General features: G+C 41.5%; 16 non-coding genes across 16 annotated transcripts; all 16 read right to left on the reverse strand.

Moving 5' to 3' along the window:
* Positions 1-1,480: 1,480 nt before the first annotated feature.
* Positions 1,481-1,552, reverse strand: TRNAE-UUC (transfer RNA glutamic acid (anticodon UUC)). The gene has a single exon. It is a non-coding gene; the product is annotated as a tRNA-Glu (tRNA).
* A 301-nt stretch (positions 1,553-1,853) lies between these two features.
* Positions 1,854-1,939, reverse strand: TRNAY-GUA (transfer RNA tyrosine (anticodon GUA)). The gene is given in 2 exon segments: positions 1,854-1,889; positions 1,903-1,939. It is a non-coding gene; the product is annotated as a tRNA-Tyr (tRNA).
* A 152-nt stretch (positions 1,940-2,091) lies between these two features.
* On the reverse strand, positions 2,092-2,163 carry TRNAG-UCC (transfer RNA glycine (anticodon UCC)). The gene has a single exon. It is a non-coding gene; the product is annotated as a tRNA-Gly (tRNA).
* A 1,789-nt stretch (positions 2,164-3,952) lies between these two features.
* Positions 3,953-4,024, reverse strand: TRNAE-UUC (transfer RNA glutamic acid (anticodon UUC)). The gene has a single exon. It is a non-coding gene; the product is annotated as a tRNA-Glu (tRNA).
* A 301-nt stretch (positions 4,025-4,325) lies between these two features.
* TRNAY-GUA (transfer RNA tyrosine (anticodon GUA)) lies at positions 4,326-4,411 on the reverse strand. Its single transcript is given in 2 exon segments — positions 4,326-4,361; positions 4,375-4,411. It is a non-coding gene; the product is annotated as a tRNA-Tyr (tRNA).
* A 152-nt stretch (positions 4,412-4,563) lies between these two features.
* On the reverse strand, positions 4,564-4,635 carry TRNAG-UCC (transfer RNA glycine (anticodon UCC)). The gene has a single exon. It is a non-coding gene; the product is annotated as a tRNA-Gly (tRNA).
* A 1,791-nt stretch (positions 4,636-6,426) lies between these two features.
* Positions 6,427-6,498, reverse strand: TRNAE-UUC (transfer RNA glutamic acid (anticodon UUC)). Its single transcript has one exon. It is a non-coding gene; the product is annotated as a tRNA-Glu (tRNA).
* A 301-nt stretch (positions 6,499-6,799) lies between these two features.
* On the reverse strand, positions 6,800-6,885 carry TRNAY-GUA (transfer RNA tyrosine (anticodon GUA)). The gene is given in 2 exon segments: positions 6,800-6,835; positions 6,849-6,885. It is a non-coding gene; the product is annotated as a tRNA-Tyr (tRNA).
* A 2,015-nt stretch (positions 6,886-8,900) lies between these two features.
* Positions 8,901-8,972, reverse strand: TRNAE-UUC (transfer RNA glutamic acid (anticodon UUC)). The gene has a single exon. It is a non-coding gene; the product is annotated as a tRNA-Glu (tRNA).
* Positions 8,973-9,273: 301 nt separating this feature from the next.
* On the reverse strand, positions 9,274-9,359 carry TRNAY-GUA (transfer RNA tyrosine (anticodon GUA)). Its single transcript is given in 2 exon segments — positions 9,274-9,309; positions 9,323-9,359. It is a non-coding gene; the product is annotated as a tRNA-Tyr (tRNA).
* Positions 9,360-9,511: 152 nt separating this feature from the next.
* Positions 9,512-9,583, reverse strand: TRNAG-UCC (transfer RNA glycine (anticodon UCC)). Its single transcript has one exon. It is a non-coding gene; the product is annotated as a tRNA-Gly (tRNA).
* Positions 9,584-11,374: 1,791 nt separating this feature from the next.
* TRNAE-UUC (transfer RNA glutamic acid (anticodon UUC)) lies at positions 11,375-11,446 on the reverse strand. Its single transcript has one exon. It is a non-coding gene; the product is annotated as a tRNA-Glu (tRNA).
* Positions 11,447-11,738: 292 nt separating this feature from the next.
* On the reverse strand, positions 11,739-11,824 carry TRNAY-GUA (transfer RNA tyrosine (anticodon GUA)). The gene is given in 2 exon segments: positions 11,739-11,774; positions 11,788-11,824. It is a non-coding gene; the product is annotated as a tRNA-Tyr (tRNA).
* A 2,014-nt stretch (positions 11,825-13,838) lies between these two features.
* On the reverse strand, positions 13,839-13,910 carry TRNAE-UUC (transfer RNA glutamic acid (anticodon UUC)). The gene has a single exon. It is a non-coding gene; the product is annotated as a tRNA-Glu (tRNA).
* A 301-nt stretch (positions 13,911-14,211) lies between these two features.
* Positions 14,212-14,297, reverse strand: TRNAY-GUA (transfer RNA tyrosine (anticodon GUA)). The gene is given in 2 exon segments: positions 14,212-14,247; positions 14,261-14,297. It is a non-coding gene; the product is annotated as a tRNA-Tyr (tRNA).
* A 152-nt stretch (positions 14,298-14,449) lies between these two features.
* Positions 14,450-14,521, reverse strand: TRNAG-UCC (transfer RNA glycine (anticodon UCC)). Its single transcript has one exon. It is a non-coding gene; the product is annotated as a tRNA-Gly (tRNA).
* Positions 14,522-15,586: the final 1,065 nt, after the last annotated feature.

A 15,586-nucleotide genomic window follows, 5' to 3' on the forward strand; every position in this document is an offset into this window, starting at 1 on the left:
AAGTGTGGAACCAGTTTTCACAGAGCCCGATAGATCTGCTACATGGGTGGTTTTAGGAGTTCTGCATATGTAGATGTTATTGTGTCATTTTTCAGCCTTTAGCAGAATTTAGTTTTATGTGGAATATGGAATGTTTCATCAGAACATTTAGAAATCTGGCCGACCTTCAGGAAATGTTAAAAATTGTCATCTTCTGCCTTGGTCCGATCCTCTTCTCTGGCCTGGCTTATTTCTACACTTAAGCTTCTTTAGCGTAGCGGTTGTACCGTTTGCCTCACGCGACAAAGGTCCCCGGTTCGAAACTGGGTAGAAACACTTCTTATCATTATTCCCATTTAAAATACAGAACCGATGATTCATCACCAAAGAGGGCAATCTTCTCCTCAGTTTTGTACCAGAAGGTGGTGCTGTTGCCCTAGGTCTTGGCCTAGTCAAGAAAATGGTGGTCAATCTACTGATGTCTTTCTTTCAGGTAAATGACTGGTGCTTCACATACTTTTTGCTTTGTTGCTTTAGTGTATTCCTTTGTTTTTCTTGTTTGTAATTTGGATTTTGAGATGATTTTTCCATGATATGTTTGAACCTGATGCAGAACTCACTATAACTATAAAATGAAATACCTGGTCAGTATATTGTGGTGCTATAAAATCTATACATACAATGTAATGTTGTTATAAATACACCTGTTTTGTGATTCGTACGGATAGTTACCTGTAAGTTGTCGGTGGCCAGACTGGGGATAACTAAGCAGCACTGGCAGTTTCAGGAATTCCACCCTTCCTCCAGCAATCATCAGATATAGAAGATATAATACTTGATCCCTTTATGCCCATCTCATGGTGATGGGGCTGCCCTGAGAACAAGAGCAGTATGATCAGGTTTTACCATAAATTTGTCCGGTGTAATTCACTTTTCCCGCAGTGACAGTTTCCTTTACATAATTTTCTGAAGGGACAAATTATACATATTACATATAAAACATATACACTTTATGAAAGGATGTGGACACCCCTAATTATTGAGTTTAGGTATTTCAGCCACATCCATTGCTAACAGGTGTATAAAATCAAGCACATAGTCGACCATCTCCCTAGACAGACATTGGCATTATGTCTCCCTTTTCCTCTTCATCTATCTTTGTTCTCTTTATCTCCCAACCCTTTCTCTTTACCTCTCCCTGTTTGTCCACTTTTTCTTTACCGCTACCTTTTGTCACTTCCTCTCCTCTTTTCTTTAATCTATCCTCCTTTTCTTTAATCTCTCCATTTTCATTATCTTTCCTCCTGTTGCTTTTTATATAATCTCTCTAATCTATTCCTCCCGTTTCTGATGTTCCTTGACCAGCCCAAAGAGGTAAGGAATCTGCCCCAGTATTTTGAGGTGGCTGTTCAGGTAAGGTGAGCACTTTAGATGTTGGGGAATATGATTAATGCTATTTGATTTGACCAACTAGCAACAAAGGGTTCCAATAAAAACTAGCTTCCCATACCGGGAGTCGAACCCGGGCCGCCTGGGTGAAAACCAGGAATCCTAACCGCTAGACCATATGGGATATGTGTCTCCACCCTGCACACACCACATGGGATGGTGTATGTGACAGAGCATCCACAGATCCTATAGGAGGTGAACCTTTTTATTTTAAAATACAGCTGTAATGCCTGTCAGTCCGCGGCTGCAGTTCATGAGTTCCTGTTCCAATGATCTTTGTGAGATGCGTCAGAGTTATAGTTTCTTTAGATCTTCCCAGATAAAGTGGTCCTTTTGCTGACCACGGAATTCGCACCTAAAGTCCACTCTTCACTCTGTAGGATCAACCTACCATTTTTTTTCCCGTCTCACAAAAATATAAAGCTTCCTTCGAGCTGGAATCGAACCAGCGACCTAAGGATGTCCGATTATTTTCTACAGTCCTCCGCTCTACCAGCTGAGCTATCGAAGGTCATGCTTCAGTGTGCTGTCCATGCTGACTGTACCTGGAGCAGCCCCTCACTCACCAACAATGCGTGTTACAAGATACATCAAGTTGAAGGGTTAACATTGCAAACGGCTTGAAACTTACTGAATAGACCCGGATGTGTAAAAAACAATTTTTGCGTTGGCCGGGAATCGAACCTGGGTCAACTGCTTGGAAGGCAGCTATGCTCACCACTATACCACCAACGCTGGACAGAGAGATAGGCTTTTAATCTAGAGATGGGAAGGTCCGGAAAAAAAAACATAAGAAAAAAAAAACATTTTCCTTCCGTTTTTTTCCAAAGCCATTTTTTGTTTGTGGGAAATGATGTCATATCCCGGAGCTCAGACTCAGCAGCACTCAGAGGATGCTCACTTTCTATGGAGGTTGCGTAACGTTTTCTTTAATTTCATAAAAATGAACCCTGCTGATGATGTCCTGGGAAAGGCTGGGTTTTGTGACCCTTGAGTTTTATGATAATGTGAGTTAGATCCAGTCTGATATACAACGAAGGTAAAAGAAGTGTGGAACCAGTTTTCACAGAGCCCGATAGATCTGCTACATGGGTGGTTTTAGGAGTTCTGCATATGTAGATGTTATTGTGTCATTTTGCAGCATTTAGCAGAATTTAGTTTTATGTGGAATATGGAATGTTTCATCAGAACATTTAGAAATCTGGCCGACCTTCAGGAAATGTTAAAAATTGTCATCTTCTGCCTTGGTCCGATCCTCTTCTCTGGCCTGGCTTATTTCTACACTTAAGCTTCTTTAGCGTAGCGGTTGTACCGTTTGTCTCACGCGACAAAGGTCTCCGGTTTGAAACTGGGTAGAAACACTTCTTATCATTATTCCCATTTAAAATACAGAACCGATGATTCATCACCAAGGAGGGCAATCTGCTCCTCAGTTTTGTACCAGAAGGTGGTGCTGTTGCCCTAGGTCTTGGCCTAGTCAAGAAAATGGTGGTCAATCTACTGATGTCTTTCTTTCAGGTAAATGACTGGTGCTTCACATACTTTTTGCTTTGTTGCTTTAGTGTATTCCTTTGTTTTTCTTGTTTGTAATTTGGATTTTGAGATGATTTTTCCATGATATGTTTGAACCTGATGCAGAACTCACTATAACTATAAAATGAAATACCTGGTCAGTATATTGTGGTGCTATAAAATCTATACATACAATGTAATGTTGTTATAAATACACCTGTTTTGTGATTCGTACGGATAGTTACCTGTAAGTTGTCGGTGGCCAGACTGGGGATAACTAAGCAGCACTGGCAGTTTCAGGAATTCCACCCTTCCTCCAGCAATCATCAGATATAGAAGATATAATACTTGATCCCTTTATGCCCATCTCATGGTGATGGGGCTGCCCTGAGAACAAGAGCAGTATGATCAGGTTTTACCATAAATTTGTCCGGTGTAATTCACTTTTCCCGCAGTGACAGTTTCCTTTACATAATTTTCTGAAGGGACAAATTATACATATTACATATAAAACATATACACTTTATGAAAGGATGTGGACACCCCTAATTATTGAGTTTAGGTATTTCAGCCACATCCATTGCTAACAGGTGTATAAAATCAAGCACATAGTCGACCATCTCCCTAGACAGACATTGGCATTATGTCTCCCTTTTCCTCTTCATCTATCTTTGTTCTCTTTATCTCCCAACCCTTTCTCTTTACCTCTCCCTGTTTGTCCACTTTTTCTTTACCGCTACCTTTTGTCACTTCCTCTCCTCTTTTCTTTAATCTATCCTCCTTTTTTAATCTCTCCATTTTCATTATCTTTCCTCCTGTTGCTTTTTATATAATCTCTCTAATCTATTCCTCCCGTTTCTGATGTTCCTTGACCAGCCCAAAGAGGTAAGGAATCTGCCCCAGTATTTTGAGGTGGCTATTCAGGTAAGGTGAGCGCTTTAGATGTTGGGGAATATGATTAATGCTATTTGATTTGACCAACTAGCAACAAAGGGTTCCAATAAAAACTAGCTTCCCATACCGGGAGTCGAACCCGGGCCGCCTGGGTGAAAACCAGGAATCCTAACCGCTAGACCATATGGGATATGTGTCTCCACCCTGCACACACCACATGGGATGGTGTATGTGACAGAGCATCCACAGATCCTATAGGAGGTGAACCTTTTTATTTTAAAATACAGCTGTAATGCCTGTCAGTCCGCGGCTGCAGTTCATGAGTTCCTGTTCCAATGATCTTTGTGAGATGCGTCAGAGTTATAGTTTCTTTAGATCTTCCCAGATAAAGTGGTCCTTTTGCTGACCACGGAATTCGCACCTAAAGTCCACTCTTCACTCTGTAGGATCAACCTACCATTTTTTTTCCCGTCTCACAAAAATATAAAGCTTCCTTCGAGCCGGAATCGAACCAGCGACCTAAGGATGTCCGATTATTTTCTACAGTCCTCCGCTCTACCAGCTGAGCTATCGAAGGTCATGCTTCAGTGTGCTGTCCATGCTGACTGTACCTGGAGCAGCCCCTCACTCACCAACAATGCGTGTTACAAGCTACATCAAGTTGAAGTGTTAACATTGTAAACGGCTTGAAACTTACTGAATAGACCCGGATGTGTAAAAATCAATTTTTGCGTTGGCCGGGAATCGAACCCGGGTCAACTGCTTGGAAGGCAGCTATGCTCACCATTATACCACCAACGCTGGACAGAGAGATAGGCTTTTAATCTAGAGATGGGAAGGTCCGGAAAAAAAAACATAAGAAAAAAAAAACATTTTCCTTCCGTTTTTTTCCAAAGCCATTTTTTGTTTGTGGGAAATGATGTCATATCCCGGAGCTCAGACTCAGCAGCACTCAGAGGATGCTCACTTTCTATGGAGGTTGCGTAACGTTTTCTTTAATTTCATAAAAATGAACCCTGCTGATGATGTCCTGGGAAAGGCTGGGTTTTGTGACCCTTGAGTTTTAGGATAATGTGAGTTAGATCCAGTCTGATATACAACGAAGGTAAAAGAAGTGTGGAACCAGTTTTCACAGAGCCCGATAGATCTGCTACATGGGTGGTTTTAGGAGTTCTGCATATGTAGATGTTATTGTGTCATTTTTCAGCCTTTAGCAGAATTTAGTTTTATGTGGAATATGGAATGTTTCATCAGAACATTTAGAAATCTGGCCGACCTTCAGGAAATGTTAAAAATTGTCATCTTCTGCCTTGGTCCGATCCTCTTCTCTGGCCTGGCTTATTTCTACGCTTAAGGTTCTTTAGCGTAGCGGTTGTACCGTTTGCCTCACGCGACAAAGGTCCCCGGTTCGAAACTGGGTAGAAACACTTCTTATCATTATTCCCATTTAAAATACAGAACCGATGATTCATCACCAAAGAGGGCAATCTGCTCCTCAGTTTTGTACCAGAAGGTGGTGCTGTTGCCCTAGGTCTTGGCCTAGTCAAGAAAATGGTGGTCAATCTACTGATGTCTTTCTTTCAGGTAAATGACTGGTGCTTCACATACTTTTTGCTTTGTTGCTTTAGTGTATTCCTTTGTTTTTCTTGTTTGTAATTTGGATTTTGAGATGATTTTTCCATGATATGTTTGAAACTGATGCAGAACTCACTATAACTATAAAATGAAATACCTGGTCAGTATATTGTGGTGCTATAAAATCTATACATACAATGTAATGTTGTTATAAATACACCTGTTTTGTGATTCGTACGGATAGTTACCTGTAAGTTGTCGGTGGCCAGACTGGGGATAACTAAGCAGCACTGGCAGTTTCAGGAATTCCACCCTTCCTCCAGCAATCATCAGATATAGAAGATATAATACTTGATCCCTTTATGCCCATCTCATGGTGATGGGGCTGCCCTGAGAACAAGAGCAGTATGATCAGGTTTTACCATAAATTTGTCCGGTGTAATTCACTTTTCCCGCAGTGACAGTTTCCTTTACATAATTTTCTGAAGGGACAAATTATACATATTACATATAAAACATATACACTTTATGAAAGGATGTGGACACCCCTAATTATTGAGTTTAGGTATTTCAGCCACATCCATTGCTAACAGGTGTATAAAATCAAGCACATAGTCGACCATCTCCCTAGACAGACATTGGCATTATGTCTCCCTTTTCCTCTTCATCTATCTTTGTTCTCTTTATCTCCCAACCCTTTCTCTTTACCTCTCCCTGTTTGTCCACTTTTTCTTTACCGCTACCTTTTGTCACTTCCTCTCCTCTTTTCTTTAATCTATCCTCCTTTTCTTTAATCTCTCCATTTTCATTATCTTTCCTCCTGTTGCTTTTTATATAATCTCTCTAATCTATTCCTCCCGTTTCTGATGTTCCTTGACCAGCCCAAAGAGGTAATGAATCTGCCCCAGTATTTTGAGGGGGCTATTCAGGTAAGGTGAGTGCTTTAGATGTTGGGGAATATGATTAATGCTATTTGATTTGACCAACTAGCAACAAAGGGTTCCAATAAAAACTAGCTTCCCATACCGGGAGTCGAACCCAGGCCGCCTGGGTGAAAACCAGGAATCCTAACCGCTAGACCATATGGGATATGTGTCTCCACCCTGCACACACCACATGGGATGGTGTATGTGACAGAGCATCCACAGATCCTATAGGAGGTGAACCTTTTTATTTTAAAATACAGCTGTAATGCCTGTCAGTCCGCGGCTGCAGTTCATGAGTTCCTGTTCCAATGATCTTTGTGAGATGCGTCAGAGTTATAGTTTCTTTAGATCTTCCCAGATAAAGTGGTCCTTTTGCTGACCACGGAATTCGCACCTAATGTCCACTCTTCACTCTGTAGGATCAACCTACCATTTTTTTTCCCGTCTCACAAAAATATAAAGCTTTCTTCGAGCCGGAATCGAACCAGCGACCTAAGGATGTCCGATTATTTTCTACAGTCCTCCGCTCTACTAGCTGAGCTATCGAAGGTCATGCTTCAGTGTGCTGTCCATGCTGACTGTACCTGGAGCAGCCCCTCACTCACCAACAATGCGTGATACAAGCTACATCAAGTTGAAGGGTTAACATTGTAAACGGCTTGAAACTTACTGAATAGACCCGGATGTGTAAAAATCAATTTTTGCGATGTCCGGGAATCGAACCCGGGTCAACTGCGTGGAAGGCAGCTATGCTCAGCACTACACCACCAACACTGGACAGAGAGATAGGCTTTTAATCTAGAGATGGGAAGGTCCGGAAAAAAAAACATAAGAAAAAAAAAACATTTTCCTTCCGTTTTTTTCCAAAGCCATTTTTTGTTTGTGGGAAATGATGTCATATCCCGGAGCTCAGACTCAGCAGCACTCAGAGGATGCTCACTTTCTATGGAGGTTGCGTAACATTTTCTTTAATTTCATAAAAATGAACCCTGCTGATGATGTCCTGGGAAAGGCTGGGTTTTGTGACCCTTGAGTTTTAGGATAATGTGAGTTAGATCCAGTCTGATATACAACGAAGGTAAAAGAAGTGTGGAACCAGTTTTCACAGAGCCCGATAGATCTGCTACATGGGTGGTTTTAGGAGTTCTGCATATGTAGATGTTATTGTGTCATTTTTCAGCCTTTAGCAGAATTTAGTTTTATGTGGAATATGGAATGTTTCATCAGAACATTTAGAAATCTGGCCGACCTTCAGGAAATGTTAAAAATTGTCATCTTCTCCCTTGGTCCGATCCTCTTCTCTGGCCTGGCTTGTTTCTACACTTAAGCTTCTTTAGCGTAGCGGTTGTACCGTTTGCCTCACGCGACATAGGTCCCCGGTTCGAAACTGGGTAGAAACGCTTCTTATCATTATTCCCATTTAAAATACAGAACCGATGATTCATCACCAAAGAGGGCAATCTGCTCCTCAGTTTTGTACCAGAAGGTGGTGCTGTTGCCCTAGGTCTTGGCCTAGTCAAGAAAATGGTGGTCAATCTACTGATGTCTTTCTTTCAGGTAAATGACTGGTGCTTCACATACTTTTTGCTTTGTTGCTTTAGTGTATTCCTTTGTTTTTCTTGTTTGTAATTTGGATTTTGAGATGATTTTTCCATGATATGTTTGAACCTGATGCAGAACTCACTATAACTATAAAATGAAATACCTGGTCAGTATATTGTGGTGCTATAAAATCTATACATACAATGTAATGTTGTTATAAATACACCTGTTTTGTGATTCGTACGGATAGTTACCTGTAAGTTGTCGGTGGCCAGACTGGGGATAACTAAGCAGCACTGGCAGTTTCAGGAATTCCACCCTTCCTCCAGCAATCATCAGATATAGAAGATATAATACTTGATCCCTTTATGCCCATCTCATGGTGATGGGGCTGCCCTGAGAACAAGAGCAGTATGATCAGGTTTTACCATAAATGTGTCCGGTGTAATTCACTTTTCCCGCAGTGACAGTTTCCTTTACATAATTTTCTGAAGGGACAAATTATACATATTACATATAAAACATATACACTTTATGAAAGGATGTGGACACCCCTAATTATTGAGTTTAGGTATTTCAGCCACATCCATTGCTAACAGGTGTATAAAATCAAGCACATAGTCGACCATCTCCCTAGACAGACATTGGCATTATGTCTCCCTTTTCCTCTTCATCTATCTTTGTTCTCTTTATCTCCCAACCCTTTCTCTTTACCTCTCCCTGTTTGTCCACTTTTTCTTTACCGCTACCTTTTGTCACTTCCTCTCCTCTTTTCTTTAATCTATCCTCCTTTTCTTTAATCTCTCCATTTTCATTATCTTTCCTCCTGTTGCTTTTTATATAATCTCTCTAATCTATTCCTCCCGTTTCTGATGTTCCTTGACCAGCCCAAAGAGGTAAGGAATCTGCCCCAGTATTTTGAGGTGGCTATTCAGGTAAGGTGAGCGCTTTAGATGTTGGGGAATATGATTAATGCTATTTGATTTGACCAACTAGCAACAAAGGGTTCCAATAAAAACTAGCTTCCCATACCGGGAGTTGAACCCGGGCTGCCTGGGTGAAAACCAGGAATCCTAACTGCTAGACCATATGGGATATGTGTCTCCATCCTGCACACACCACATGGGATGGTGTATGTGACAGAGCATCCACAGATCCTATAGGAGGTGAACCTTTTTATTTTAAAATACAGCTGTAATGCCTGTCAGTCCGCGGCTGCAGTTCATGAGTTCCTGTTCCAATGATCTTTGTGAGATGCGTCAGAGTTATAGTTTCGTTAGATCTTCCCAGATAAAGTGGTCCTTTTGCTGACCACGGAATTCGCACCTAAAGTCCACTCTTCACTCTGTAGGATCAACCTACCATTTTTTTTCCCGTCTCACAAAAATATAAAGCTTCCTTCGAGCCGGAATCGAACCAGCGACCTAAGGATGTCCGATTATTTTCTACAGTCCTCCGCTCTACCAGCTGAGCTATCGAAGGTCATGCTTCACTGTGCTGTCCATGCTGACTGTACCTGGAGCAGCCCCTCACTCACCAACAATGCGTGTTACAAGCTACATAAAGTTGAAGGGTTAACATTGTAAACGGCTTGAAACTTACTGAATAGACCCGGATGTGTAAAAATCAATTTTTGCGATGTCCGGGAATCGAACCCAGGTCAACTGCTTGGAAGGCAGCTATGCTCACCACTATACCACCAACGCTGGACAGAGAGATAGGCTTTTAATCTAGAGATGGGAAGGTCCGGAAAAAAAAACATAAGAAAAAAAAAACATTTTCCTTCCGTTTTTTTCCAAAGCCATTTTTTGTTTGTGGGAAATGATGTCATATCCCGGAGCTCAGACTCAGCAGCACTCAGAGGATGCTCACTTTCTATGGAGGTTGCGTAACGTTTTCTTTAATTTCATAAAAATGAACCCTGCTGATGATGTCCTGGGAAAGGCTGGGTTTTGTGACCCTTGAGTTTTAGGATAATGTGAGTTAGATCCAGTCTGATATACAACGAAGGTAAAAGAAGTGTGGAACCAGTTTTCACAGAGCCCGATAGATCTGCTACATGGGTGGTTTTAGGAGTTCTGCATATGTAGATGTTATTGTGTCATTTTTCAGCCTTTAGCAGAATTTAGTTTTATGTGGAATATGGAATGTTTCATCAGAACATTTAGAAATCTGGCCGACCTTCAGGAAATGTTAAAAATTGTCATCTTCTGCCTTGGTCCGATCCTCTTCTCTGGCCTGGCTTATTTCTACACTTAAGCTTCTTTAGCGTAGCGGTTGTACCGTTTGCCTCACGCGACAAAGGTCCCCGGTTCGAAACTGGGTAGAAACGCTTCTTATCATTATTCCCATTTAAAATACAGAACCGATGATTCATCACCAAAGAGGGCAATCTGCTCCTCGGTTTTGTACCAGAAGCTGGTGCTGTTGCCCTAGGTCTTGGCCTAGTCAAGAAAATGGTGGTCAATCTACTGATGTCTTTCTTTCAGGTAAATGACTGGTGCTTCACATACTTTTTGCTTTGTTGCTTTAGTGTATTCCTTTGTTTTTCTTGTTTGTAATTTGGATTTTGAGATGATTTTTCCATGATATGTTTGAACCTGATGCAGAACTCACTATAACTATAAAATGAAATACCTGGTCAGTATATTGTGGTGCTATAAAATCTATACATACAATGTAATGTTGTTATAAATACACCTGTTTTGTGATTCGTACGGATAGTTACCTGTAAGTTGTCGGTGGCCAGACTGGGGATAACTAAGCAGCACTGGCAGTTTCAGGAATTCCACCCTTCCTCCAGCAATCATCAGATATAGAAGATATAATACTTGATCCCTTTATGCCCATCTCATGGTGATGGGGCTGCCCTGAGAACAAGAGCAGTATGATCAGGTTTTACCATAAATTTGTCCGGTGTAATTCACTTTTCCCGCAGTGACAGTTTCCTTTACATAATTTTCTGAAGGGACAAATTATACATATTACATATAAAACATATACACTTTATGAAAGGATGTGGACACCCCTAATTATTGAGTTTAGGTATTTCAGCCACATCCATTGCTAACAGGTGTATAAAATCAAGCACATAGTCGACCATCTCCCTAGACAGACATTGGCATTATGTCTCCCTTTTCCTCTTCATCTATCTTTGTTCTCTTTATCTCCCAACCCTTTCTCTTTACCTCTCCCTGTTTGTCCACTTTTTCTTTACCGCTACCTTTTGTCACTTCCTCTCCTCTTTTCTTTAATCTATCCTCCTTTTCTTTAATCTCTCCATTTTCATTATCTTTCCTCCTGTTGCTTTTTATATAATCTCTCTAATCTATTCCTCCCGTTTCTGATGTTCCTTGACCAGCCCAAAGAGGTAAGGAATCTGCCCCAGTATTTTGAGGTGGCTATTCAGGTAAGGTGAGCGCTTTAGATGTTGGGGAATATGATTAATGCTATTTGATTTGACCAACTAGCAACAAAGGGTTCCAATAAAAACTAGCTTCCCATACCGGGAGTCGAACCCGGGCCGCCTGGGTGAAAACCAGGAATCCTAACCGCTAGACCATATGGGATATGTGTCTCCACCCTGCACACACCACATGGGATGGTGTATGTGACAGAGCATCCACAGATCCTATAGGAGGTGAACCTTTTTATTTTAAAATACAGCTGTCAGTCCGCTGCTGCAGTTCATGAGTTCCTGTTCCAATGATCTTTGTGAGATGCGTCAGAGTTATAGTTTCTTTAGATCTTCCCAGATAAAGTGGTCCTTTTGCTGACCACGGAATTCGCACCTAAAGTCCACTCTTCACTCTGTAGGATCAACCTACCATTTTTTTTCCCGTCTCACAAAAATATAAAGCTTCCTTCGAGCCGGAATCGAACCAGCGACCTAAGGATGTCCGATTATTTTCTACAGTCCTCCGCTCTACCAGCTGAGCTATCGAAGGTCATGCTTCAGTGTGCTGTCCATGCTGACTGTACCTGGAGCAGCCCCTCACTCACCAACAATGCGTGTTACAAGCTACATCAAGTTGAAGGGTTAACATTGTAAACGGCTTGAAACTTACTGAATAGACCCGGATGTGTAAAAATCAATTTTTGCGATGTCCGGGAATCGAACCCGGGTCAACTGCTTGGAAGGCAGCTATGCTCACCACTATACCACCAACACTGGACAGAGAGATAGGCTTTTAATCTAGAGATGGGAAGGTCCGGAAAAAAAAACATAAGAAAAAAAAAACATTTTCCTTCCGTTTTTTTCCAAAGCCATTTTTTGTTTGTGGGAAATGATGTCATATCCCGGAGCTCAGACTCAGCAGCACTCAGAGGATGCTCACTTTCTATGGAGGTTGCGTAACGTTTTCTTTAATTTCATAAAAATGAACCCTGCTGATGATGTTCTGGGAAAGGCTGGGTTTTGTGACCCTTGAGTTTTAGGATAATGTGAGTTAGATCCAGTCTGATATACAACGAAGGTAAAAGAAGTGTGGAACCAGTTTTCACAGAGCCCGATAGATCTGCTACATGGGTGGTTTTAGGAGTTCTGCATATGTAGATGTTATTGTGTCATTTTTCAGCCTTTAGCAGAATTTAGTTTTATGTGGAATATGGAATGTTTCATCAGAACATTTAGAAATCTGGCCGACCTTCAGGAAATGTTAAAAATTGTCATCTTCTGCATTGGTCCGATCCTCTTCTCTGGCCTGGCTTGTTTCTACACTTAAGCTTCTTTAGCGTAGCGGTTGTACCATTTACCTTTTCGACAAAGGTCCCCGGTTCAAAACTGGGTAGAAACACTTCTTATCATTATTCCCATTTAAAATACAGAACCGATGATTCATCACCAAAGAGGGCAATCTGCTCCTCAGTTTTGTACCAGAAGGTGGCGCTGTTGCCCTAGGTCTTGGCCTAGTCAAGAAAATGGTGGTCAATCTACTGATGTCTTTCTTTCAGGTAAATGACTGGTGCTTCACATACTTTTTGCTTTGTTGCTTTAGTGTATTCCTTTGTTTTTCTTGTTTGTAATTTGGATTTTGAGATGATTTTTCCATGATATGTTTGAACCTGATGCAGAACTCACTATAACTATAAAATGAAATACCTGGTCAGTATATTGTGGTGCTATAAAATCTATACATACAATGTAATGTTGTTATAAATACACCTGTTTTGTGATTCGTACGGATAGTTACCTGTAAGTTGTCGGTGGCCAGACTGGGGATAACTAAGCAGCACTGGCAGTTTCAGGAATTCCACCCTTCCTCCAGCAATCATCAGATATAGAAGATATAATACTTGATCCCTTTATGCCCATCTCATGGTGATGGGGCTGCCCTGAGAACAAGAGCAGTATGATCAGGTTTTACCATAAATTTGTCCGGTGTAATTCACTTTTCCCGCAGTGACAGTTTCCTTTACATAATTTTCTGAAGGGACAAATTATACATATTACATATAAAACATATACACTTTATGAAAGGATGTGGACACCCCTAATTATTGAGTTTAGGTATTTCAGCCACATCCATTGCTAACAGGTGTATAAAATCAAGCACATAGTCGACCATCTCCCTAGACAGACATTGGCATTATGTCTCCCTTTTCCTCTTCATCTATCTTTGTTCTCTTTATCTCCCAACCCTTTCTCTTTACCTCTCCCTGTTTGTCCACTTTTTCTTTACCGCTACCTTTTGTCACTTCCTCTCCTCTTTTCTTTAATCTATCCTCCTTTTCTTTAATCTCTCCATTTTCATTATCTTTCCTCCTGTTGCTTTTTATATAATCTCTCTAATCTATTCCTCCCGTTTCTGATGTTCCTTGACCAGCCCAAAGAGGTAAGGAATCTGCCCCAGTATTTTGAGGTGGCTATTCAGGTAAGGTGAGCGCTTTAGATGTTGGGGAATATGATTAATGCTATTTGATTTGACCAACTAGCAACAAAGGGTTCCAATAAAAACTAGCTTCCCATACCGGGAGTCGAACCCAGGCCGCCTGGGTGAAAACCAGGAATCCTAACCGCTAGACCATATGGGATATGTGTCTCCACCCTGCACACACCACATGGGATGGTGTATGTGACAGAGCATCCACAGATCCTATAGGAGGTGAACCTTTTTATTTTAAAATACAGCTGTAATGCCTGTCAGTCCGCTGCTGCAGTTCATGAGTTCCTGTTCCAATGATCTTTGTGAGATGCGTCAGAGTTATAGTTTCGTTAGATCTTCCCAGATAAAGTGGTCCTTTTGCTGACCACGGAATTCGCACCTAAAGTCCACTCTTCACTCTGTAGGATCAACCTACCATTTTTTTTCCCGTCTCACAAAAATATAAAGCTTCCTTCGAGCCGGAATCGAACCAGCGACCTAAGGATGTCCGATTATTTTCTACAGTCCTCCGCTCTACCAGCTGAGCTATCGAAGGTCATGCTTCAGTGGGCTGTCCATGCTGACTGTACCTGGAGCAGCCCCTCACTCACCAACAATGCGTGTTACAAGCTACATCAAGTTGAAGGGTTAACATTGTAAACGGCTTGAAACTTACTGAATAGACCCGGATGTGTAAAAATCAATTTTTGCGTTGGCCGGGAATCGAACCCGGGTTAACTGCTTGGAAGGCAGCTATGCTCACCACTATACCACCAACGCTGGACAGAGAGATAGGCTTTTAACCCCTTCGCGACCTTTGCCGGTTCAGGACCGTCATAACAAGAAGGTCACTAAATGACCTTTGACGGTCCTGAACCGTCAAAAAATTAAATAAGCTTAGAAAGTGATAAAGGATCACTTTCTTCGCTTAAACGGCCTTGCTGCAATGCCTCGATGTCGAGGCATTCAGCAAGGCCGAGATCGGCATCGGGGGCCATGTCTGGCCCCTTCCCGGGGCGTCAACAGCCGCCATACATTGTATGGCGGCGGACGCCCGTTTTAAAAGCGTTTAGGAGGCGATCAACGATCGCCTCCTAAACTTAAATGGTGTCGCTGGAATGCCTCGATCAGGAGGCATCCAGCGACACCAAACACTTACCTCTGGGTGGGCTGTGACCGCTCCGGAGAGCGGTCACAGCCGCCGCTGCCGGTGATCTTCGCCATCAAGCAAGATGGCGGCGGCCCGGGAAATAAAACAATAAAGACGAAAAAGTTCGCTAGAGGGTCTCCAGACCCTCTAGAGAACTGGCTCCACTTGCTGGTTGAATACAGGTACTGCATTCAACCATGCAAGTCAATGGAGCCCAGCTTTCTAATCACTATGTGATTAGTAAAATATTCAAAAAAAATAAAAAATGGAAAAAAAAATTAAAAAAAAAATGTGCTAACATTTAAAAATAATTATGCAGTGATGTCACTAGATGAACCATCCAGTACCAGCAAAATGTGTAAAAAAAAATATAAAAAAAGTATTAAAAAAATAAAATAAAATTAAAAAATAAAGTTTATTATTTTGAGCAAGTGCTAAAATTTCTCAAAAATCTCAACAAAGAGTTAAAATAAAAGCACTTCAAATACCCAAGGGGTGTCTAATATATAAAAAAAATGGCTGATGGGGTAAATTGGAGTGGCCTAGCTCAAAGATAGGGCATAGGTACAGACTGACCAAAATGGCGAAAAAAAGCGCACTTCCCAAATGTGGCATTTTAAATCTGAAACAACCCGACAAACCCATGCATGTCGGGTATCACTGCACTCAGGAGATGTTCCTGAACACATATTGGC

Source organism: Sceloporus occidentalis, unplaced genomic scaffold (assembly GCF_023333645.1).
Source record: "Sceloporus occidentalis isolate IW3139 unplaced genomic scaffold, rSceOcc1.0.p SCAF_357, whole genome shotgun sequence".
Lineage (NCBI taxonomy): Eukaryota > Metazoa > Chordata > Lepidosauria > Squamata > Phrynosomatidae > Sceloporus > Sceloporus occidentalis.